General features: G+C 46.3%; 1 protein-coding gene across 2 annotated transcripts in view; it reads left to right on the top strand.

The window, feature by feature from the left end:
* The window catches only part of GNG7 (G protein subunit gamma 7), a 150,995-nt gene that overhangs the window by 821 nt on the left and 124,016 nt on the right, over window positions 1-26,158 (top strand). The gene's annotated exons all lie outside the window — the stretch shown is intronic.

The raw sequence follows: 26,158 nt of genomic DNA, 5'->3' as shown, positions 1-26,158 counted from the left end.
GAGGGATGTCCAGAGATGTAGAATTAGGAGTGTATGGGGTGATGAGAAAGAAGGGGGTGGTGAGGGATGTGGGATAGAGGGATGGCAGATGTTTGGTGGGAAGTTGACTAATTAAGAGGAAATGGGGGTATCTGTTGGAAGTCAGTTATAAAGATTGTGGAGGGGACTTCTCCCCACTTGGGGGGGGGCTAATCATTTGATGTAGAAAGGGGCATGGGTTGTAAACCCCTTGTTACCAGTGAGCTGGAGTTGAACATACTTTGCAAGGTCTGTATCTGGGATGTAAGGTGCATAGAAGAGCGCCTTGGGAACCATAAAAGGCTTGTGATAGTGACTAAATTTTTCAGGAATTTTTGGGCTCAGGAGCAAGGAACCAAAGTGGGAGTTTTGGGGGCAATGATATTGAGGGATGTGGGCAGCACTTTGGCACTTTATATTTCCTGGGGAACGGGGGTTCCTAGGGGCTGGAAGGTGGGTGGGAGAAGACAGGCGTGATGAGCAGTAGGGAGGAGGCTACCACTGTTGCTAGGTGTCAGTGAGGCAAAGGCTAAGTTCACAAAGTTATTCCTCAGATGTCGAGGTCTCCCCAAGATTAACAGTGTAGTAAAGAGATTAATAGTGTATTGAATTCTTACTTGGCCAAGTGGCCTTTGGGAGTTTTAGTTTACTCCTCCGTAAGATGGGAATAGCAAAGCAGCGGCAGGCACCTCTTAAGATAGCTAGGAAAGTCAAAGTCAAATGAGAGAAAGCGTGTACCTAGCACACTCGTGGCACATGGCGAGGCGACGTGCAGCATTGATAATAGTGTTCTAAATTAAGTTTTTTAGGGGGAAGGGGGAAAGGTGGGTGGTTAGAATAACTGGATTGTCAGGGAGGGAAGGGAAGAAATCAGAGCTTGACTCCAGTTCTTCAACCTTGGGGATGCACATAAGAATTATTCCTTGAGCTTTCATACACACACACACACACACACACACACACACACACACACAACTACAAAAAAATAAAAAAGAAAACAAAGAAAAAGAAGAGTCTGGATCTGATGCCAGGAGATTCTGAAGGTTTGTTAAGGAGCAAGCGTGTCTGTGTAAGAGAAGGCTGCACAGGATATTCTGATTTAGGTGTACCCTACAGAAGTCATTTGGCTGTGTACCCTGGACGGAACCATTGGGTCACGATTGCCTACTCTGATAGACCTGGGTCCCTTAATGGGTCAGCTGACTTTGGGTCTGTCCTGGACACTGTGGGGTACCGAGCAGCATCCCTGGCCCCCACCCACTTGATACCAGGATCACTCCTAGTCATGACAACCACAGATGTCACCAGACAGCACTCAGTGTCCCCTGGGGGTAGCATTGCACTAGTTGAGACCCCCTGTTATAAATAAAATGAAGTTATTTTCTCCTTTAAAGACCATTTCTCATTTTTTTTTTTTTTTTACATTTTTCCGAAGCTGGAAACGGGGAGACAGTCAGACAGACTCCCACATGTGCCCGACCGGGATCCACCCGGCATGCCCACCAGGGGGCGATGTTCTGCTCCTCTGGGGCGTCGCTCTGTTGCATCCAGAGCCATTCTAGCGCCTGGGGCAGAGGCCAAGGAGCCATCCCCAGCGCCCGGGCCATCTTTGCTCCAATGGAGCCTTGGCTGCGGGAGGGGAAGAGAGAGACAGAGAGGAAGGGGGGGGAGGGGTGGAGAAGCAGATGGGCACCTCTCCTGTGTGCCCTGGCCGGGAATCGAACCCGGGACTCTTGCACGCCAGGCCGACGCTCTACCGCTGAGCCAACGGGCCAGGGCCGACCACTTCTCATTTTTGATTCTTAGAAAGTTCAGCCCAGATTTGGGGGTTGTTTTAAAATGATTTAGCACTCTCATTTTAAGAGGAAAAAAAATCACACCACTTTTAGAGAATTTTAGAAACACTGACCTCTTTCTAGGTGGGTCTTTTGTGTGGCTTTTGACCACTTAGACTGAGTTTGAATATGGGATTAAGTGGTCTGTTGCAGACATTGAAAGCTGCCAAAGTGTGCTTGAGTTCTTCAGGTAATTCTTGGTCTTCTGTAGGAAAGGTCCTGCGACTGACACCATTGTTTTCTGTTCTTGTTTCCTAAATCCTGGACAAGTTGTTTGAAGGAAAAGATAACTGGGAAGTACCCTAGCACACAGATGATTTAGCTCCTTGTTTACTGAATGGAGGCATTTATGTTTTGGTCCACCCTATAGTAGTGTAAAAAATCTTCCATTTGAGCTGATATCAGAGGTTTCTTCATTTGCACTTGGAAACAAATAATTGTCTTTAAAATTGTATTTATTAGATCATTCATATTGAATCTCCACTGTAATTTCTTACAAAAAGTTCGCTGTGCCTGGCTTCCATGACTTTGGAAATTTTCTGGAGCTTTTTTAGAGAGCCAGGTTACCAGAACAATTGTGTGATTGCTGAGTGTTGACACACACTTATTCTCCCCTTTCCTTTGTGTCTTAACTGACAACAGCGGCCATTGAAGCTTTGTCTCCCATTCCCCCCCTACTTGGGCTTTCTCAGGCCTGGGCTCCTGCAATACCAGGTCTCTGTGGATACTGGGGAGCCTCCCTCTGGTTCACACTTTTTTTTGTGGCAGTTCTGGATCTTGATTTTTTTTCCTTGTATCTTGTGCTGCCTTTTGGCATGGCCTCCCTCTCTTCAAGGTCTAGAGAAAAATGTTCATTACATATGTCACCCTGGAGACTTTACGGACCAGATGGGGAACTGAAAAGATGGGGTGACATGTCCCAGGCTTTCACTTCAACTTTCTCCTCCTTGACCACCCTGCAGGGCATTGATTAGCTGAATTCTCTCAATGCATCTTGTTCTGCCAGTGGGTGGGCAGAAGTCTTTGGGCCTCTCTGAGACTCTTCCAGAAATGGCTATTAGTTTTCTTTGAGGACCTTGCAAAGGGGAAGGTCTTACTGTTTTTAATTTTTTATAATTTCTATATCATAGAACTCAGCCATTTTAAGCATACAGTTCAAAATTTTTGGTAAGTTTATCAAGTTGTGCAACCATCCGCCTAAATCTGTTTTGGAACATTTCATCACCCCAATAATATCCCCATCCCCATCAGCAATCACCTCCACCCTCCAATCCTCTCCCCAGCCCCTGGCAATGCTAACCCACTTCCTCTGGATCTGCCTGTTCTGGGCATTTCACATCGATTGAATCATACATGGTGTGGCCTTTTGTGTCTGACTTTTTAAAATTGGCATATGTTTTTAAGGTTCATCCACTTTGTAGTGTGTGTCAGTGCTTTGTTCCTTTTTATGGCTGAGTAATATTCCAGTGTGTGGACAGACATCTGGGTTGCTCTCCTCTCACCTTTGGTGGTGAAAATCATGCTGTTATTTAAATGGCTTTTCTCTGGGCAGTCAACAGCCCATTAAACTGAAGCTTGCAATGGCTGTCTGGTGTTAGTCCTCTGGCTTTTACTTCTCTCTCTTCTGTCTGTGTTTCTTTCACCCAAGTGAAGTGCTTCACTGTCTCTTGTGCAGAGCATCCTAGCTGCTGGATCAGCCTCCAGTCTTGACTCTTCTGCTGGGTCGATCCCACATGACCACGATCCACTCTCTAAAGCACAGATTGGTTTGTCATTTCCCTACTACCTTCATCAACTCATTACCCACTCAGCAAAATCAAAATCCCTCAGACAGCCTTTGTGGCACTGCAGGAGTTGGTCCCACCTTACCCTTCCTGAGCGACCTTCACTTTGACTTCAGGAACCGTCCCCTCCCGCTCCCCCCTGCAGCCCACCCTAGGACATGCTCAGTTTCTGGATGGCTGGGTTGCTGTCTCCTTTGTCTGAAACCTTTCTTCCTTCCTTCCTGCCTTCCTGCCTTCCTGCCTTCCTCTCTCTCCAACAAAGGCTGGTTGTGTGCCTATTTTAAGCATCAGAACGTGTGCCAGGCACTGGGAGCATCATGTGAATAAGACATTTGTGTGTATACATGGGGAGGTGTGGAGAAAAGGGACCCAGAGCTATTCTGTCCCTGGCCTGGCTCTCTCGAGTTGGGGTCTCTGGAGGTGGGAGTCCAGGCCTGTATAGTCCATGAGCTCCACAGGTGCAGTGACAGTAAGTTTTTCAAGGAACAGAGAGGTGGGGATAATTCCTGGGCGTAGGATGGATGGTTAGATGTAGAGACCAGAGAGAGGCTTCATATTGACAAGTTAGGCAGGGAACAGGTGGGGGGCACAGGCTACCTGTGTGGGCACCAAGTTGAGGCTGGTTCTTTCCATGTCATCTCTTGCAGAGTTTCTTCCTGGGTACTGCAGATACTGGGGCATGGTCACTCTCTGCTGGAGGCAATCCAAGGAACAGCAGGGTGTTGAGTAGCATTCCTGGCCCCCACCCACCTGATGCCAGGATTCAGTGCTGAGCAAGAGAAACTGATTTGCAGAAATTGCTACCTTTTTCGGAATTTCTGAAAGTTAACTGGAGATGATAAAATAGAATTCATCTTTGATGTCTGTCAGTTGGTTGAGTGTGTTGTCATCACCGTGGGCATGTGTGTGTGCATGTGTGGGTTTCCTGCTATTTCTGTGCTAACATGAGAGGGAACCTGGCTCAGGCCAGGTGAATCTGGGATGCTTGCCAGCTCTGCTTCTTGACAGTTACTGCTGGTCAGATACTTTGTCCTTTGTTGTCAATGCCATGACCCCTGCCCCTGTTTCTGGCAGAAACTGCCTAATTTGATGGATAAAACAAATCAGGAGGAACCAAAGACAGGAGGCGAATCCAGCCACATAAGTATAGACATCCATGCAGACATCGTGCTGGAGCAGACCAGCTGTGGCTGGGGGGGGTGTCATTGAATAAGGTCTTGATGCCACCCACTTTCTCTTTGCTCAACTGAGTGACTTTCTGGGGGCCCTGTAACAACATACCGCAGACTGAGCGGCTTGAAGCAACAGAAGTCCATTCTCTCCCAGTTCTGGAAACCAGAAGTCTGAAATCAAGATGTCACAGGGACCTGCTCCCTCTGGAGTTTCCAGGGAAGGGTCCTGCCTGCCTCTTCCAGCTTCTGGTGGTTTCTAGCATTCCTGGGCTTATAGCTGCATCCCTCCAGTCTTTATAGCCACATGACCTCTCTCTGTGTTTCTCTCAGAGAGAATCAGAGTCAGCATGGTAGAAACAAATTTATTCAGTAGTTTCCGCAATGAGGAAAAGAAAACTTAGTATAGATATGGACTCAATTTCTAGTACAGCCTGGACCTGTAGGGACATACAGCTAAGGAGCAATTGGGGTTCATGGTTGGAAAATCACTAAGGAGAAACATCGGGGATTCTAGCTACACCAGTTAACAGGATTGCTGCAGGCGGAGTGACCCAGAAATCACCTGGGGAAGGCGGGGGTGAGGACCCCAGTCAGATATGACAGTGATCAGCTATGAAGGATGGAGGATTGAAGGATCAAACACCTTAGCAGAGTTCTTCCTAAAATTGGATTGTGCAGGGACAAATACAGAAACCCAAAAGCTGAGGCCAGGTTGAAAAGTTTAGAGCTGGCCCTGCCTAGTTGGCTCAGTGGATAGAGTGTCGGCCCAGCCTGCAGATGTCCCAGTTCGATCCCTGGTCAGGGCACACGTAAGAGGTGACTATCTGCTCTTCTTTCCTTCCTCTCCCCCTTCTCTCCCTCTTCTCCTCCCACAGCCAGTGGCCTAATTGCTTTGAGTGTGAGCCCTGGGCACTGGGGATAGCTCGGTTGATTTGAGCATCGGCCCCACATGGGGTTGCCAGGTGGATCCTTGTCGAGGTGCATATGGCAGTCAGTCTCTATCTCTCCTCCTTGCACTTAAAAAAAAAAAGGGTAATCTGAGCAGCATATGGTCAAGGCCCAAGTGCTTCTTCTTTTTTTTTTTTTAAAGATTTTATGTATGTATGTATATATGTATGTATGTATGTATTATGACTGAGACAGAGAGAGAGACAGATAGGGACAGACAGGCAGGAAGGAAGAGAGATGAGAAGCATCAGTTCCTTGTTGTGGCACCTTAGTTGCTCATTGATTGCTCTCCCATATGTGCCTTGACCTGCGGGCTATAGCAGAGCAAGGAACCCCTTGCTCAAACCAGCGACCTTGGGCTCAAGCTGGTGAGCCTTGCTCAAACCAAGTGAGTCCTTGCTCAAGCTGGCGACCTCAGGGTTTTGAACCTGGATCCTCTTCGTTCCAGTCCGACGCTCTATCCACTGCACCACCGCCTGGTCAGGCAAGATTTTATTTATTGATTTTTTTACAGAGAGAAGAGAGAGAGGGACAGGGAGTAAGAAGTAGCAACTCATAGTTATTTCACTTTAATTGTTTATTAATTGACCGCGTTTCATATATGCCCTGACCAGGCAAGCCCAGGGTTTCAAACCAGCGACCTCAGCATTCCAGGTCTATCCACTGTGCCATCACAGGTCAGGCACTAGTGCTTCTTATGTCTCTGTGTCCAAATCTCCCTCTTCTGTAAGGACACTAGCGATTAGACTAGGGCCACTATTCCACTGTGACCTCACTGTAACTTGATTATATCTGCAAAGACCCCATTTCCAAACAAGATCCCATTCCCAGGTACCAGCGTTAGGATGGAGATGTATCTTTTTGAGGAGACACAATTCACTGCCCAGAAAGCAGCCACTGTAGGGTGAAGTTCAGTTTTTCTGGGGCCATGTAGTCCTAGTTGCCAAATATTCTTCTTCTGTCTCCTCTGCACCCCCCCTTTCTCCACACTAGAAAAATAAAAATTTGTACCATCTCACAGAAAGTAGAGAACTCTGTGACTGACAGGACCCATGGGAGTGTGGGCTGCATGAAGAAGTAGGAGTTTTCAAGTTCATGGGGAGGGATATAGAGGAAGCCACAGCTGACCTTGCTCCCTGAGAAGCTCTTGATTACTTGTAAGACAAGGTCTGAAACACCTGCCTTGGCCACCTTCCCGGCTGTGCGGATCAAATGAGCCTCCTGTGGTAGGACACCATAGGAGTTCTAAAGTGCACTATAATTATTAAGTGTTCTTGTTATTAACAAGATGGGGTTTGACTAAAACCAGATTTCTCGCCTGACTGGTGGTGGCGCAGTGGATCAAGCATCGACCTGGAATGTTGAGGTCGCTGGTTCAAAACCCTGGGCTTGCCCAGTCAAGGCATATATGGGAGTTGATGCTTCCTGCTCCTCTCCCTCTTCTCTCTCTCTCTCCTCTCCCTCTCTCATCTCTAAAATGAATAAATAAATAAAAATAATTAAAAACAAACAAACAAACCAGATTTCTCCCTCACCATGGCACTGGGGTCACTGGGGCTGGGTTCTCTCTTAAGGGGGGAATGTCTTGAGCACTGTAGAGTATTGAGCAGCATCCCTGGCCCCCATCCTCTTGATTCCAGGAGCACCCCCAATCATGACAATCACAGATTGTCCCAGACATCTCCCCCTGTCCCCTGGAGAGAGAACCATTCCACATTGTGAACCATTGAGCTGAATTCATTCTTTTTTTAAAACTACTTTTTTTTTTAAATTTTTTTTTATTTTATTTATTCATTTTTAGAGAGGAGAGAGAGAGAGACAGAGAGGGAGAGAGAGGAGAGACAGAGAAGGGGGGAGGAGCTGGAAGCATCAACTCCCATATGTGCCTTGACCAGGCAAGCTCAGGGTTTCGAACTGGCGACCTCAGCATTTCCAGGTCGAAGCTTTAAAACTACTTCTAATAAGAATTTATTATTTTATTAAAATAAAATGATATGTTTAGGTTTTTAAAAAATAGACTTTTTTTTAGAGCAGTTTTAGATTCACAGCAAAATTGAAGAGTTGTATTGAGGTTTCCTATTTATACCCTGCCTTCACATTTGCACAGCCTCCCCCATTATCAGTGTCCTCCACTAAAGTGAACTTTTTTTTTTTTTTTTTCTTTTTCTGAAGCTGGAAACGGGGAGAGACAGCCAGACAGACTCCCGCATGCGCCCGACCGGGATCCACCCGGCACGCCCACCAGGGGCGAAGCTCTGCCCACCAGGGGGCGATGCGCTGCCCCCCCTCAGGGGCGTCGCTCTGCCGCGACCAGAGCCACTCTAGCGCCTGGGGCAGAGGCAAAGGAGCCATCCCCAGCGCCGGGGCCATCTTTGCTCCAATGGAGCCTTGGCTGCGGGAGGGGAAGAGAGAGACAGAGAGGAAGGAGGGGGTGGGGGTGGAGAAGCAAATGGGCGCTTCTCCTATGTGCCCTGGCCGGGAATCGAACCCGGGTCCCCCGCACGCCAGGCCAATGCTCTACCACTGAGCCAACCGGCCAGGGCTTAAAGTGAACTTTTGTTACAATTTGTGAACCTGCATTGACACATTATTACTCAATGTCCATAGTTGACATCCTGGTTCACTTTCTGTACATTCTATGGGTTGTACAGTCTGAGTTTGGACAAATGTATAATGACACATATTCAATATTATAGTCTCTAACATCCTCTGTACTCCATCCCTTCATCTCCATTATTTTGTTTTTATGAGCAAAGTATAGTCACCTTGAATGCCTAATGGGAAGATGTAACTCTTCATGCCATGGAATTTTATACGAGTTATTCTTCCCTCTTTTCCCCTATAAAATGTGGTGTTTTTGTTTTTTTTTTTGTATTTTTCTGAAGTTGAAAACAGGGAGGCAGTCAGACAGACTTCTGTATGCGCCTGACTGGGATCCACCCAGCATGCCCACCAGGGGGCGATGCTCTGCCCATCTGGGGCATCGCTCCATTGCAACCAGAGCCATTCTAGCACCTGAGGCAGAGGCCATGGAGCCATCCTCAGCGCCTGGGACAACTTTGCTCCAATGGAGCCTCGGCTGCGGGAGGGAAAGAGAGAGACGGAGAGGGGGAGGGGTGGAGAAGCAGATGGGTGCTTCTCCTGTGTGCCCTGGCCGGGAATCAAACCCGGAATTCCTGTACACCAGGCCGATGCTCTACCACTGAGCCAACCGGCCAGGGCCACGTGGTGTTTTCCAATAGAAACAGAATTCAAGCCTCAAACATCATTTTTAAATGTTTGACTAGCCACATTCCAGAAAGCAAAATAGGTGAAATTAATTTTAATAATACATTTGACATAACCCAGCATATCCAAAATATTATCATTGCAACACATCATTGATGTAAAGAAGGTGTAAATGGCCTACTTCACTTTCTTTTGTACGAAGCCTTCGGGATCTGGTGTGTATTTTGCACTTGAAGATTTTTACATCTCAGAATGAGATGCATTCCAGGTGCTCAGTGCGCCATGTGGACGGGGGCTGCCATGTTGGACATCACAGGTTTGGGTGGCGAATAGGGGAAACTAGGAAAAAATAAGATCTCTGGAGTTAGATGGATATAGTTTAATGTTTGGATACGTTGTGGATTGTTTAGACCTACAGAAGTATCTTCTGGTTAAAATGTGGATTGAGAATCAAAACATCTTAGAAAGTCAGTTCCAGAAGGGTCCCTGAGATTGTCTAGTCCAGGGGGCAGCATGGCCCACACAGCAAATTCAGCTCATCATTTGTTTTCATATGGCCCCTGTACTGAAGGGTTTTTACACTTTTAAATGGTTTAAAAAAACCAAGAGAAGAATCATATAAATTGTGACACATGAAAATTAGATGAGTTCACATTTCAGTGGCCAGAAATCGTTTTCTTGGCACAAAGCCAGGTGCCTTCATTCCTGTTGCCTGCAGTGGCTTTCATGCTACCACATACAAGACTGTGTGGTTTGAAAAACCAAAAATATTAATTCTCTGGTTCATTTGAGAAAAAATCCATCAATTCCTTTGGTCCAGCATGTGTGATTTATAGATGAGAAAACAGGCTGTCCAGTTTCACAGGGTTACAGCAATGCTGGGACTTGAACTGGGGGTTTCATAGCTTTTATCGTTTTTATTATTTTAAATAAATTTTTCCCATTGATTTGAGAGAGAAAGAGAGGAAAGGGGGAAGGAGTGGGGAAGAGAGAGAGAAAGAAAGAGAAAAGCATCAAATTGATCCACTTAGTTGTTCCACTTACTTGCGTACTCATTGATTGCTTCTCATATGTGCCCTGACTGGGGATTGAACCTCCATCCTTGGTGTGCCAGGACGATGCTTTATCCACTGAGCTACCTGGCCAGGGCTGTCCTTTTGTTTAAGCACAAGTATTGGGAAAGCAACACAACTTCAGAGATGTTGCCTCTAATGCTCATGTAGGAGTTTGTATACCCATAGCTGCCTGGTTGAGCAGGAATTAATGATTTGGGAACAAATATATGGAATGATTTTATTTCCCACAGCATTGTGCCATACTTGTAAGAGTGATAATTTATTTTCTTTGATGTCACAAGATATAATAGTCCATCTTAGAAATAAGAGTTCTGAGATGAACTGTGTCATATCAGTTCAAAAATAGACCACATTTTATTTTTTTTTAATTTTATTTATGGATTTCAGAGAGAGAGGAAGTGAAAGAGACAGAAAGTTTGATTTGTTGTTCCACTTATTTGTGCATTCATTGGTTGGTTCTTGTGTGTGCCCTGAATGGGGACCAAACTCACAATTTCGGCCTATTAGGGTGACGCTCTCTAACCAACTGAGCTACCTGACCAGGGTAATGGGTATGTTTTCAATGGTGTTCCAAGTCACAGTTTGCCAGGTGGACCATCATCACTGAGTGAGGTTTGAAAACCACCTGGTTATAGTAAAGACAAACATTTCCTTTGGCCTGGAGCCCAAGACTATCTCGTTCAACACCCGCTGAGCTTCGAAATGCCTTTCTCTTTAGTGAGAACTGACAGGTCAGTAGTTCTTCACATGGGCTGAGGTTTAAATTTGTGGCAGGGGCAAGAAATGGAAGATTTTTTCCCCAAACTATTATTTAATGAAATGTGGGGTTACTTTTGACTTGGACTTTCGATGGTGATTGATGATGATTAATGATTGACAGCAGGAGGTGATGGGAGAAAATGCGGCTGAGTGGAGCTTTGTGGATGCACTGGGCATTTATCATCATGAAAAAATAGTTTGGTTCCTCTTTTTTTTTTTTTTTTTTCATTTTTAAAATTTTTTTACAGAGACAGAGAGAGGGATAGACAGGGACAGAGAGAGATGAGAAGCATCAATCATTAGCTTTTCATTGCGCGTTGCAACACCTTAGTTGTTCATTGATTGCTTTCTCATATGTGCCTTGACCGTGGGCCTTCAGCAGACCGAGTAACCCCTTGCTGGAGCCAGCAACCTTGGGTTCAAACTGGTGGGATTTTGCTCAAACCAGATGGGCCCGTGCTCAAGCTGGCGACCTCTGGGTCGCAAACCTGGGTCCTCTGCATCCCAGTCTGACGCTCTATCCACTGCGCCACCGCCTGGTCAGGCAGTTTGGTTCCTCTTTTTTCCCTCTCCGTCCTTCTCCCGGCTCTTTGTCTCTCTCCATCTCTAACTCCCCACCACCACCACCACCATCTCTCTCTTTTCTCTTTCTCTCCTCATCTCTCTCTCCCTCCCCCCCCCCGTCTCTTGCCATCTTATTAAAATGTTTATTTATTGATTTTAGAGAGAGGAAGAGCGAATGAGAGGGAGAGAGAGAGAGACAAATATCAGGCTGTTCTTGTAAGTGCCCTAACTAGGGATGAATCGGCAACCTTTATACTTCGGGACAATGCTCTAACCAACTGAGCTATCAGGCCAGGGCACCTCTTGCTTGCTCGCTCTCTCTCTCTCTCTCATTGAAGGGTTCCAGAAGTCTCTCGGGCGTTGTTGTGTAAAGAAAGCCAAAATGTGTCTGTGGTGTCTACAACCTCAACTCTGTGTGTAAGTTTGGTTCACAGAAGGACAGAGACCTCAGGTTCCAGTCTCTGCTCTGCCTCTCCTTTCCTCTCCCCTCCCCTTTCTTCCCCTCTCCTTAGCTGTGAAATAGGCGTAGGCTAAGATTACATCCATACCATGGCTCTGTGTAATGCAGCACAGCACCCCATGTGAGCATCTCTAAGGAAGGTAGTGGATGGAGTTCCCAGACCCCGACCACTTTATTGTTTGTTTGTTTTGTAATTAGATTTTTACTTTGGGCCAATTTGAGATGTACAGAGAAGTTGCAGAGGCAGTGCAGAGTTCCCATGCACCTCCCCAGCTTCTTCCACGTTAGCATCTATAGTCCTTCCTGGAGTGCTTTAGCCACACTAAGAAATTAACATTGGTGCATTACTGTCAACTAAAGTCTGCACTTTATTCAGATTTGATTAGCTTATTTCTAATGGCCCTTTGCTGCCCCAGGACCCCACAAGAATCCTCTGTGACATTTGTTGTCACATCTCTGTAGCCCCTTTGGGCTGTGACACTCTCTGACATTCCTAGTCATTCATACCTGGACAGTCGTGAGGATAGGCCGGGAGTTTAGCAGAACAAACCTCGATCTGGGTTTGCTTGGTGTTTTCTTATGATCAGACCCTGGTCATAGGTTTGGGAGAACACACAGAGATGAGATGCCATTCTTGTCACAGCCTATTGGGGGTCCTGACACCCAGATGATATCACTCAGGATGACCTTGACCTCCTGGCCCGCCCAGGTAGTGTTTGGGAAGTTGGAAACTGTCATTTTATATATGTGGCCACAGACTGTATGGTGTCTGGGAGAAACATCTTTCATCTAATTTGAGACACATGGGTTCCACCTGTCCACACAAATTCGCTTGAATGTGTGTGTGTGTGTGTGTGTGTGTGTGTGTGTGTGTGTGTGGAGCGGGAGGGGAGGGACTTGGATGGGTCCCACCTTTGGTGACTGAAATAAGCTGGTCCTGAGTGTTTTAGCACAGCTTTGCATAGCTACCATGTTTTAATAAAGGGAGGACTTTATAAGTGGGGATACAGTTGCAACTCAGGCTGCTCAAGGCTTGGAAACCACTTTACATGACAGTGGTGATGCTCCTGCCCTCCCTCCTGGTCTACCCGCCTCCCACAGTGACAGTCCTGGACCTTTGTTACTGAATGAGCCTCTGGTGAAAACAGAGGGTTGCTGGAAAATAGGCTGTATTGTGGGGCAGGTGCTTGGTGTGTCCTTTAAAAGTGAAACTGGGCAGCCACAGGTCATTTCTCTGAAGAGAGGGCAGAAGTTCCTCGGAGCTGCTTTGGGACAGTGAATGGGACCTTTTGTTGCATGAGGCCTGTTTCTCAGTGGCCTCTTTTTGCTCCACTAATAGCTGTAGGATGTTGCCAGGTGCTGAGTGTATGGAATGGTCTCCTGCTATGTTGCCCACTCCTCAGGGGAGGGAACCTTTTGGTCCTGATAGTCAGTGTATCACACGCAAGACATCATCCCATTTACTTCTCTGTGCTCAGGGCAGTGTGAACGTCCCTACTCATCTCCCTGCCTACCTCCCTGTGCCTACTTCTGTTCACCCCACCTTATTGTTTTGTTTTTCATTGTGGTAAATTACACATAACATCAAGTTCACCATTTTAAAGCATTTTTAAGTGCACAGCTGAACGAATTAGGCACATTCACACTGTCTTGCAGCCATACTCACCATCCATCTCCAGAACTTTCTCCTCTTCCCAAACTGACACTCTGTCCCCATTAAACAATTCCCATCTTCAGGCCCCCATCCACCATCTAAGTTCTGTCTTTATGAATCTGACTCCACTGGGAACCTCATATGAATGGAATCACATAGAATTTGTCCTTTCACTTGGGTAGATTCCTAGGAGTGGACTTGCTTGGTTATTTAACCGACTCCTGTTTAACGCATTAAGAACCCACTGGCCTGACCAGACAGTGGCGCAGTGGATAGAGCATTGGACTGGGATGCGAAAGACCCAGGTTTGAGACCCCGTGGTCGCCAGCTTGAGCAAGGGCTCATCTGGTTTGAGCAAAAAGCTCACCAGCTTGAGCCCAAGGTCGCTGGTTCGAGCAAGGGGTTACTCGGTCTGCTGAAGGCCCACGGTCATGGCACATATGAGAAAGCAATCAATGAACAACTAAGGTGTTGCAATGCGCAACAAAAAACTAATGATTGATGCTTCTCATCTCTCCGTTCCTGTCTGTCTGTCCCTGTCTATCCCTCTCTCTGACTCTCTCTGTCTCTGTAAAATAAAACAAAAACAAACAAAAAAACAACAACCCCCCCCACACACACAAAAAAAAAAACAAGAAAAAACAAAAGAACCCACTGGGCCGCTTCCCCTTTCCGCCAGCAGGGCACGAGGGCTCCAGGTTCTCCACAGCCTCGCTGGCACTTGTGATTGTCCATCTGAGTCCAGTGTCTTAGAGGTTTCTCACTGCAGCTTTGATTTGCATGTCCCATGGGTGGTTACTAAGCAGGGTCAGCTGGTTGAAGGACAGAAACATTAAAGGACAGGAAGGATAGTCTTTCAGGATGGAGATGATACAATTTTAGAAGATCCTCGCCAGTGAGATTTGCAAAGAATTTCCATCACTCCTGATTAGTTGAATGGAGCGGGGGGAGGCAGCACTGGGAGCTAGGACAGAGACGCAGTCTTCTGGTCTCAAAAATGGGCATGCCAGTGGCACCTGGAGAATCAAATGACACAAGTCAGTGACACACAGCTGTAGAACCTTTGGCCCTAAGTACATGGAAGCTGAGCTCAGAATGAAATTCCTGCTTATGTCTTCATTCTTCTCTCAGTGGGTTTCATTCTAGGAGGGCCTATGTATGTTTTCCCTATCATTTATTATTATTATTATTTAATTTTATTTTTTTACAGAGACAGAGAGTCAGAGAGAAGGACAGGGACAGACAGACAGGAACGGAGAGATGAGAAGCATCAATCATTAGTTTTTCATTGTGCATTGCGACACTTTAGTTGTTCATTGATTGCTTTCTCATATGTGTCTTGACCGTGGGCCTTCAGCAGACCGAGTAACCCCTTGCTTGAGCCAACGACCTTGGGTCCAAGCTGGTGAATTTTTGCTCAAACCAGATGAGCCCTTGCTCAAGCTGGCGACCACGGGGTCTCGAACCTGGGTCTTTCGCATCCCAGTCTGACGCTCTATCCACTGCGCCACTACTTGGTCAGGCTATTATTTTTAAAATGAATAAATAAATAAATAAATAAATATTTAGATAGAAAGGGAGGGGGGAAGAGAAATGTGGATTTGTTGTTTCATTTATTTATGCATTCATTAGTTGATTCTTTTTTGAGTTCTTCAGACACTTTTTTAATTGATTTTAATTTATTGTGTTTGCATAGATTCAAGTGTCCCACTGAATACATCCCCCCCACCCCCGTGTTCCCCTCAATATCCCCCTTGTATGTGCCCTGACTGGGCTTGAACCTGCAACTTTGGCGTATCAGGACGACGTGCTAACCAATTGAACTACCTGGCCAGGGTCTCTATCGTTGATTTTTAAATTTATGGACTGTTTGTGTAGGGTGCTTCCGTGCTTGGTAGGATTTCTTTAAACAGCTCGATGGAGATATCACTCACATACTGTGTAATTTACCTGTTTAAAGTATATCTTTTGTTGGTTTCTAGTGTATTCACAGATATGTGTAATCATTGCAGAGGTAATTTTTATATTTTCATCACCCTAAAAAGACACTCTGTTCCTATCACTTTCCACTCCCCTCCTCACCTCCCAACAACCACTTTTAGTCCCTGTGGATGTGCCTGTGCCTGTTCTGGACATTTCACATAAATGGAATCTCACACTGTGTGTCCTTTTGTGTCTGGCTTCCCTCACTGAGTGTCATGTTTTCAAGGTTCCCCCACATTCATGTTTTATAGCAGAGAGATATTTCATTATATGAATATATCACATTGTCTTTATCCATTATCCATCAATGAGCTCAATTGCTTCGACCTTTTGGCTAGTATGAATCCTGCTGCTGTGGACATACATGTACTGGTTTTTATGTGGATGTTTTCAGTTCTTCTGGATGGGCACCGGGAGCCCATTATCTATTTTTAAACCTATAGACTGTTTGTGTCTCTGTGCCTGCTGGGATTTTTGTCCATTTGCTGCTTTTGCAGCTCAGCCCTGGGGGCTGTGGAAAGAATTGAGTTCCTCTGTCTCTGAGTTTGTTCATCAGCTCTCTGCCTCCATCCTCATTTCTGTCTCCTAGCCTCCGAGCAACAGTGTCCCTGTGTAGCTGCCTCCCATCAGCTTTCTCTGGGCACAATTGACTTTTCCCTCCTCTCCTGGGGTCTCATTCCTGGCCCCCTCACCTGGAATGCCCTCTGCTCTCTGCTCTGACAGATTCTATTAGCTTGTTCTCAGCTCAGCCACGCCTCCATCTTTCCCTGCCTGCCACCTACCCTCGCAGCAAGTGTTTTCAGTGACAGAAGCCCTCCACTCTGCAGTCGCCAGGAGACTTTGCCCAGTTTTCTTTCTCCTGAGCTTCAGGTTTTGATTGCTGGGTTGTTTTTGCTTTAAAAGAGGCCCCTGACTCAAGGGAAGTGATAAGACCACACAGAATTTGTATAGTAGCTAGCAGGGATCAATGTGCAGAAAAATTGACCTTTTATTCAGATAAAAGCACAGGGAAATGAAAACGGCAGACAGAAGCAAGCTATGGTAGGGAGTGATGACCACAATGACATCCCCATCCTGGTCCTGGGACCTGTGGACATGTTGACTCACATCACAGAGGAACATGCATGTAGGATTAAGTTAAGGCCTCTGAGATGGGGATGACCCTGGATTCCCCAAGGGGCCCAGTGTCCTTACAGGGTCCTCATAAGAGGAGGCAGGAAAGTCAGAGTCAGAGATGGAAGAGGCTGTGCTGCTAACTATGATGATGGAGGAAGGGACCACAGGCTAATGATGTGGAACCTGTAGAAGCTGGAAAAGGCTAGAAATGGTTTTCCCTGGAGCCTTAGGAAGGACCAGCCTGCTCACAGCTGGGTTTAGTTTAGTGAAGCCAGTGTCAGACTCCTGACCCCAGAACTGTCAAAGAATAAATGTGTGTCATTTGGAGCCACTAAGTTTGTGCTGACTTGTTACAGCAACTGTGGGAAACTGATATGGTTAATTTAGGAAACTATATTATAGGTAAAATTCTGTGTCCTCTTAGCTTCTCATCTTGTCTCTTGTCAATAACATGGGGTCACAGCGCCTCCTGCTCATGGGCTGCGCTGGACCACAAAGAGGTGATGGAGTTTTCCACCACATCTCCCAGCTGAGCCTGAGGTACATGCGTCCCACCTGCTGCCTCTCCTGGATGATCTGCACCTTTTTAGAGGGCTTCTTATTCATTTAGCCCAGGGGTTTATCTTCCAGAATGCACTAGAATGTGTGTTCTTGGGCTAATTCCATGCCATCCCTCCCCCAGGACTGCAAGTGCATGTTTTTTCCTGTCCTACTCCTGCGCCAGGTCAAGGTTTGTTTGTTTCTTTTTCCAAACTTAGAAGTGGGAGGCAGATAGACTCCTGCATGCGCCTGACAGAGATCCACCCGGCATGCCCACCAGGGGGCGATGCTCTGTTGCAGCTGGAGCCATTCTAGCACCTGAGGCAGAGGCCATAGAGCCATCCTCAGCACCCAGGCCAACTTTGCTCCAATGGAGCCTCAGCTGCGGGAGGGGAAGAGACAGATAGAGAGAAAGGAGAGGGGGAAGGGTGGAGAAGCAGATGGGCGCTTCTCCTTTGTGCCCTGGCTGGGAATCAAACCCGGGACTTCCACACGCCGGGCCAATGCTCTACCACTGAGACAACCGGCCAGGGCTCTTTTTTTCTTTTAATTTTATTTTTTTATGTATTGCTTTTAGCGAGAGTATATTGTTTCACTTATTCATGCATTCATCATTGGTTGATTCTTTTGTGTGCCCTGACTAGGGATCAAACCCACAACAATGGCACATCAGGATGGTGCCCTAACCAACTGGCTACCCAGTCTAAGGCCAAGGTCAAGGTTTCTGTGACTTGTCACTCTTGTCTTAACAATAAACACTGTGCCTGCATTGACCCCAAAGCAACCTCCTGGGGTGCCCCTCTGAAGGTCTGTCCTGAGAAACTGAGGCTCAGAACAGTGAGTTGAGCAAAAAGGGCTTTATTGCTCTGTGATTTTGAGCAGAACATTAAACCTCTCTGTTCCTGTTTCCCTATAGGCAAACCTGGATAGGAGTCACTGCCCAGCTATCATCCTAAAGGTTGAAATGCTGTATGAGGTAGTGACCTGGCGGGGGCAGACAGGTTGTTATTGTGACTGCTGTAATATTGATACTATTGCCTGACCTGTGGTGGCGCAGTGCATAAAGCGTTGACCTGGTACACTGAGGTCACTGGTTTGAGGTCCTTGGCTTGACCAGTCAAGGCACATATGGCAGTTGATGCTTCCTCTCCTCCCCCTTTCTCTCTCCCTCCTCTCTCATCATCTCTCTTCTCTCTAAAATGAACTCTTAAAATAAAAAAAATGTATTGATACTATTAATACTACATTAGAGCTAATATTAGTTTTATAGTATATATGTTAATAATATTATTCCCCCACTGCCACTGCACATCTACTTTATGTGTCTTGTTTTTGTTTTTTTTTTTAATTTATTTATTCATTTTAGAGAGAAGGGAGAGAGAGAGAGAAAGAGAGAGAAGAGAGAGAGAGAGAGAGAAGGGCGGGAGGAGCAGGAAGCATCAACTCCCATATGTACCTTGACCAGGCAAGCCCGGGGTTTCAAACCAGTGACCTCAGCGTTCCAGGTCTAAGTTTTGTCCACTGCGCCACCACAGGTCAGGCCATGTGTCTTGTTTTGACTGAATTAGTATCAGCTGTGGCCAACTCCCCTTTCTATTCAGGGCCAAAGGACCCGACCCCAGTCAGCTGTTTCCTAAAGGCTGCTGACTCTGCCACTAACATCTGTAAAGAGACCCTTGTAGTCAGGTGCAGGAGGTCGAAGAATTAGAAATTTTATGGCATCATGATGATAGATTTATCCTTTGAGCCAAAGGGACATTAGCACTTGTCTGGAAGGATGGAAACACACAGGGCCACACTGGGATCAACAGAGGGTGGTGTCTATGACCCCACGCTGTCCGCAATCAGGCCGGCTGGGCTGGGATAATCATTTGCATGACGGGCCTGCAGGGGGGATAATTCTGTGAGCTCAGTTGGAGGCTTTGGTGGGCTTAGGGCTGACCCCCTATCAGGAGTGCAGCACCCTAAACCTGGCTGTGAGGCCCTCTCTATACCCCACTTCTCAGAAAAATTATAAAGGACCAAACTATTCATTGAATACCTGCCGTGTGCTAGATGCCATTATAGCCACCAAAGTTGTTGATCTAGCCCTTAAGCCAGGACTGCTCCACCCCAGAGAATGATCAGGCCCCAGTGTCCAGTGCCCAGGGGAAGAGACCCTGGCTTAAACATTTGAGGTGAGTGCCATTGTCCTTGCTTTTGAGCAGTTGTGAGACTTGCCGTTGGTCATACAGTGAGTACAGGGTGACTCCAGATTTTGAATCTAAAACCAGCCCATTCTAGGCCTGACCTGTGGTGGCGCAGTGGGATAAAGCGTCGACCTGGAACACTGAGGTTGCCAGTTCGAAACCTTGGGCTTGCCTGGTCAAGGCACATATGGAAGTTGATGCTTCCTGCTCCTCCCCCTTCTCTCTCTCTCTCTCTCTCTCTCTCTCTCACTCTCACTCCTCTCTCTCTAAAAACCAATAAATAAAATATTAAAAAAATAAAATAAAATAAAACCAGCCCATTCTAAAGCTCTTTCCAGCTTCCCACAGGGCCCCCCCCATCTCTGTCCCTACCTGTAAATGGGAAATAATAAAACTCAGCTCAAAGTGATGACAGTGACGAAATAAGATAATTGCTTGTGCTGTGCGTGCAGTTATCAGCTTCACTGCTTTTCATCAGCGTTGTTATCTCTGAGGTGCAGTCCCCACCATCCACATTTCTGACCTTCCACACCGTACCTTCTTCTGCAGACTCATTTTCTATAAGCCCCTTGGCACTGTGGACACTAGGGCTGGGTCATTCTTTGTGGGTCTGTCCTGGGTCTGTGGGGTGTTCAGCAGCATCCCTGGTCCCTACCCATTGTATGCCAGGACCACCCCAGTCATGAGAACCTCAGATGTCTCCAGATATGACCTATTGTCCCATGGGGGCAGAATCTACCCCCCTGTTGTAGGTAAAGGGATAAAAACCAAAGAAAACGCTTGGAATATTCAGCTTCTACATGATATCCCATTGACTCGTTAGAAACTCAAACTTCACACAGCTCAGACTGCTGGAACGTTTTGTCTCCAGATGATGTTCCCAAATCTTCTTGTTAGCACATATGAAAATGTAATTAGCAGCCGTTTTCCTCTGTGGGATGACACAGATTTGGGTCTGTAATAAAGACGGATGAGTCCCTTTAGACCTGCGGACCAGACTGGGTAGGGTCCCCCAGGAGAACAACCAGCTGAGAATCAGGGCCAGGTTGTTCGCCACGGGGGGCTGTCCTGAGCACTGTGGGGTGTCGAGCAGCATCCTTGGCCCCCACCCACTCATTTCAGGAGCACCTCCTGTGATGACAACCACAGATGTCCCCAGATATTCCCAGTATCCCCTGGGGGCAGAACTGCCCTTCTCCTTGTTAAGAATCCCCATGCAAGGAATGTCAGTTTTTCTTATATTTTTCTTCATACCCTGTAGGACCTGGTGAAATGTTTTCCCAGCAGTCCTTTGAATGTCGGGACCCACAAATGCGTCAGTTTAGGTCATGGCTGTCCTTCAGAGCTCCCCTCAGGAGAGGGGTCATGCAGGTTGATAGCTCTAGTCTTTAAGCCTGGTTTGGTAAGTAATGTCCCCAGCTTCTTTACCTCGGAGTGATCTGGCTGACATTTCCTAGTCTTTGCAGTCACAGGTTTTCAGAGGATAACACTGAACTTGGCCATGGCACTGTCCCTTCCGCATGGTCCCTAAGCCTCGATTCTCATAGAAACCACACTCCTGTTTTTTGTGATGGTTCTGGAATTTAATTAGGCCCTCCGGCGGAAAGCCCATTGTGTGTCTGTGTCTGAGAACATGATCTGTTATTGTTCAGTTACAAGCATGTCCAACTGTTATATAGGGGGTTGCCATGGCGGGTGGCATGTTTAAGGAATATAAAGCAGCTTGCAATCTATAGCTTTTTCCATGTGTTGAATGAAACATTACCAGTCCCAAGTGTGTAAAAATCTGGTTTGTTATCTATTCTAGTCTCAGACAGAGGGAGAGGCGTTAGAACAGTTCTGATTTAAGGAAAATAATGCAATATATATATAATATAGCATTGTTTTCTGAATTAGCTTTTTCCTTTGGGGGATACACAACAACAGTACAGCTTTCAGACCCAGTAATGTAGAAAAACTGCCTGGTGTAGTATACGCCATTGAGCGCAAAATAATCTGTTACGAATGTCTATGAAAAATAACTTTATTTTCTTCACCACCCCCAGATGCCACATTGAAGCAGATGTCCTCTCCTTTTCAGTCACCTTGGAAGACTTTGCACTTCTAACAGTGCTGCCATTGTGATGGCCTTCAAGCTGGGCTGCTCTGCTTTTTATATATTTCAAATGTACAAATTTGTATGTTTCAAATGTATTTCAGATTTTGTCTTTTGAGGGTAGATTTGAATTTGAGAAACAGCCTATAGTAGTCCACTAATTCTGCATAACAAATCACCACAAACATGGTGGCTTGAAACAACACAGTTTATTGTCTCATTCAACTTCCATGGGTCAGGAGTTTGAGTGCAGCAAAGCTGGGTCTTCCACTCAGTGTCCTGGGCTGTAAGCAGATTGTCGCCTAGGCTGCAGTCTTATTGCAACTGGAGAAGGTCCCATTTCTAAGCTTGCTCATGTGGCTGTTGGCACAGTTTAGTGTCTCATTGGCTATTGACCTGAGGCCACTCTCAGTTTTTTGGCTCTTGGCAGGTGTGCCTCCCCAGCATGGAAACTGGTTTTATCACAGCAGCAAAGGAGAGAGTCTGCTAGCAAGGTGGGAGTTACATTCTCACGTAAGATAATCATAGAAGCAACATCCCATCACTTCTGCCATGGTCTAGTGGTTAGAAGCAAGTTACAGGCCCTGGCTGGTTGGCTTGCAGGCGTCCCCAAACTACGGCCTGGGCCATTTATCCAGCCCCCGCTGCACTTCCGGAAGGGGCACCTCTTTCATTGGTGGTCAGTGAGAGGAGTACTATATGTGGCAGCCCTCCAACGGTCTGAGGGACAGTGAACTGGCCCCCTGTGTAAAAAGTTTGGGGACCCCTGGCTTAGTGGATAGAGTGTTGACCCAGCCTTTGGACATCCCAGGTTCAGTTCCTGGTCAGGGTACATAAGAGAAGCAACCATCTGCTTCTCTCCCCCTCCCTTTCCCCCTTCTCTCCCTTTTCTCCTCCTGTAGCCAGTGGCTTGATTGGCTTTAGTGTTGGCCAGGATGTTGAGGATAGCTTGGTTATCAGCCTCAGGTGCTAAAAATAGCTTGGTTGATTCAAGCATCGGCCCAAGACAGGATTTACCAGGTGAATCCCAGTTGGGGCACATGTGGGAGTCTGTCTCACCATCTCCCCTCCTTTCACTAAATCACGCACACACACACACACACACACACACACACGCACAGGAAGATTTTTCATTTTTAAAATAGGTGATAGCCTGACCTGTGGTAGCGCAGTGGATAAAGCGTTGACCTGGAATGCTGAGGTCGCTGGTTCAAAACCCTGGGCTTCCTGGTCAAGGCACGTATGGGAGTTGAAGCTTCCTGCTCCTCCCCCTCCTCTTCTCTAAAATGAATAAAGTCTAAAAAATAAATAAATAAAAATAGGTGATAACAGTAGTATTGATGAGGGTGGGTACAAGCTATTATAAAATAGAATAATCTTTTTAAAAAAATTTTTTAAATGTTTATTTTATTGATTTTTTAGCGAGAGAGGAGAGAGGAGAGACAGACAGACAGAGACGACAGGAACATTGATCTGTTCCTGTATGTGCCCTGACCAGGGATTGAACCGACAACCTCTGTGCTTTAGCATGATGCTCCAGCCAGCCAAGCTATATGGTCAGGGCTAGAATAATCTTTCTAACAGTAGTTTAATAATGTGTTTTCGGCCCTGGCCGGTTGGCTCAGCGGTAGAGCGTCGGCCTGGCGTAAGGGGGACCCGGGTTCGATTCCCGGCCAGGACACATAGGAGAAGCGCCCATTTGCTTCTCCACCCCCCCCCTCCTTCCTCTCTGTCTCTCTCTTCCCCTCCCGCAGCCAAGGCTCCATTGGAGCAAAGATGGCCCGGGCGCTGGGGATGGCTCCTTGGCCTCTGCCCCAGGCGCTAGAGTGGCTCTGGTTGCGGCAGAGCAACGCCCCCCGGAGGGGCAGAGCATCGCCCCCTGGTGGGCAGAGCATCGCCCCTGGTGGGCAGAGAGTCGCCCCTGGTGGGCGTGCCGGGTGGATCCCGGTCGGGCACATGCGGGAGTCTGTCTGACTGTCTCTCCCCGTTTCCAGCTTCAGAAAAATACAAAAAAAAAAAAAGGTGTTTTCAAGAACCTTAAAACTATCTGATGCTCTCCAATCCCATAATGACGTCTCCAAAAATAAATACTAAGGGATACATTAGTAATTAGAGATGTTCTCAGCTGCATTATTTATAAAGCAAAAGATGGAAGCAGTCTAAATGGCCAATCGTAAGGAAATTGGTTAATCAATTATGATATGTTAAGTCAGTGTAAATATGTGGACTACCATGAAAAGCCATGTTCTCAAAGAACACTTGTGATATGAGAAAGTGAAACAACAGAATGTTAAATAACGGTAGAGGACAAAAAAAATGCCTAGTTATTTTTTTTATATAAAGCTACTTTCTGAGGCCAAAAGCTCAGTGCTGAAAGCTTCAAGTTTGCTTTCCTGGAAAAGCTGTGGCTAGCACCCCGTAAGTTATACATGGAGGTGTTCAATATAGTGCTTGCTTTTTGGGACGCACAGGGTCCTTCTGTGTGTAGTAGCAGTTGAGGTTGCCTAATCATGGACTGCATATGACTACATTGCTGCCTTCTGGGAAGCAGGTTCCTGGAGCTGAGCTCCACACGGACTTGGTCTTACAGAGCAGACATTAAAGGTTAGGTGGTGGACATAAATTGAAACCTGTCCTCATGGTTCCCGTGAGGGGTGTGAATAGCTGCTACTTTGTGTAATTGCATAGCTTTAGTGCCATACCCAGCCCCCAACTTTTCTTTAAAATTAAAATAAACTTTTCGTGGAGTAGTGTAGGATTTGCAAGAAAGTTACAAAGATAGTACAGCATTCCCATATGCCCCACACCCAGTTTCTCCCATTATTAACATTAGTGTGACCCATGTGTCACATTAATGAGCCAATATCAATGCGTTATGATTAACTAGCGTCCATGATTTATTAATTTCACCAGCTTTACCCTAATGTCCCCTTTTTATTGCCAACATTTAAAAATCAGGAGATTGTACAATAAAAACTCTTAGAATAATTGGAACTGTTGATGACATCAGGCTTCTTTCTGTGTGGTGACAGCTGGCCCAGGAGCAGTTTTCCCTTCCAAAGAGTCAGGTGCAGTCTCTGCAGGGCCCTACGTTGCTATCACCTGCCTGCCCTGGGGCCTGCCTCAAACTCATGACCTGGGAAAGGGCACCTGAGCTCAGCAACCCCCTCCTTTGCCCTCAAGGGAGAATGTTCTCATGCAGAGCTCTTTCCCATCTGTAAATCAGAAAAGCACGTTGGAATGCAGGTGAAGGCAAGTCACCTGGGAGTACTTTATGCTTAGTGTGAAAGACATGGCTGGCCATGTGAGGCTCAGAGCCACCTGTGTCCAGGGATGCTGGATGGGGGCAGGGAGGCTGCTCAATCCCCCACAGTGCCCAGGACAGCCCCCCACAGAAAATGATTCAGTCCCCATGTCAGCATTACCTGGGGGAGAAAGCATGGCCTCAGGTGACTTTCAACGGATATTCTGTCACTTTTTAAAAGAAATAGAACAACAACAAAAAATCATCAACATTGTATGGAACCACAAAATAGCTAATGAAATCCTGAAAAAAATAAAGCCAGAGGTATCAATCACACTACCTGGCTTCGGATTATACTGCAGAGCTACAATAATCAAAACAGCATGGTATTGGCAGAAAAACAAACAGACCAATGGAACAGAATCAATAGTTCAGAAATATAACGACATGTATATGGGCAAATAATTTTTGACAAAGGAGCCAAAAACACACAATGGAAAAAAGAAGGTCTTTCCAATAAATGGTGCTGGGAAATTGGAAAGTTACATGCAAAAGAATGAAACTAGATTGCAGTTTGTCCCCATGTACCTAAATTAATTCAAAATGTGTCAAAGGCCTGACCAGGCGGTGGCGCAGTGGATAGAGCATCAGACTAGGACTTGGAGGGCCCAGGTTCGAAACCCCAAGGTCGCTGGCTTGAGTATGGGCTCACCAGCTTGAGCGTGGGGTCGCTGGCTTGAGTGTGGGATTATAAACATGACCCCATGGTTGCTGGCTTGAGCCCAAGGTCACTGGCTTGAGCAAGGGGTCACTGCTCTGCTGTAGCCCCCGGTCAAGGCACATATGAGAAAGTAATCAATGAACAACGGAGTCGCAACAAAGAATTGATGCCTCTAATCTCTCTTCCTGTCTGTCTGTCCCTATCTGTCCCTCTCTCTGTCTCTGTCACAAAAAAAAAAAAAAAAAAAATTAAGGACCTAAGTATAAGATTTGAAGCAATAAATTGCATAGAAAAAACATAGATACTAAACTTATGGACCTTTGTCTTAGAGAACATTTTATGAATTTGACTTTAAAGGAGAGAGAAATAAAGGCAAAATAAATAAATGAGACTATATAAAACTAAAAAACTTCTTCACAGCAAAATGCTTCTGCCAACAAAACAAAAAGGCAACCAAATCAAATGGTAGATATTTGCAAACAACAGCTCTGACAAAGTGTTACTATCAAAAATATATAAGCCTGGCCTGTGGTGGCACAGTGGATAAAGCATTGACTGGGAACACTGAGGTCACTGGTTCAAAATCCTGGGCTTGCCTGGTCAAGGTACATATGGGAGTTGATGCTTCCTGCTCCTCCCTCCCCTTGTCTCTTTCTCTCTCCTCTCTAAAATGAATAACTAAAGTCTTAAAAACTATCCAAAATATCTAAAGAACTTATACAACTCAACACCAAACAAACAATCTAATAATTCATAAATGGGCAAAGGACCT

The sequence above is a fragment of the Saccopteryx leptura genome, chromosome 1, assembly GCF_036850995.1.
Source record: "Saccopteryx leptura isolate mSacLep1 chromosome 1, mSacLep1_pri_phased_curated, whole genome shotgun sequence".
Classification (NCBI taxonomy): Eukaryota; Metazoa; Chordata; class Mammalia; order Chiroptera; family Emballonuridae; genus Saccopteryx; species Saccopteryx leptura.
This window is presented reverse-complemented; position numbering and strand designations above follow the sequence as displayed.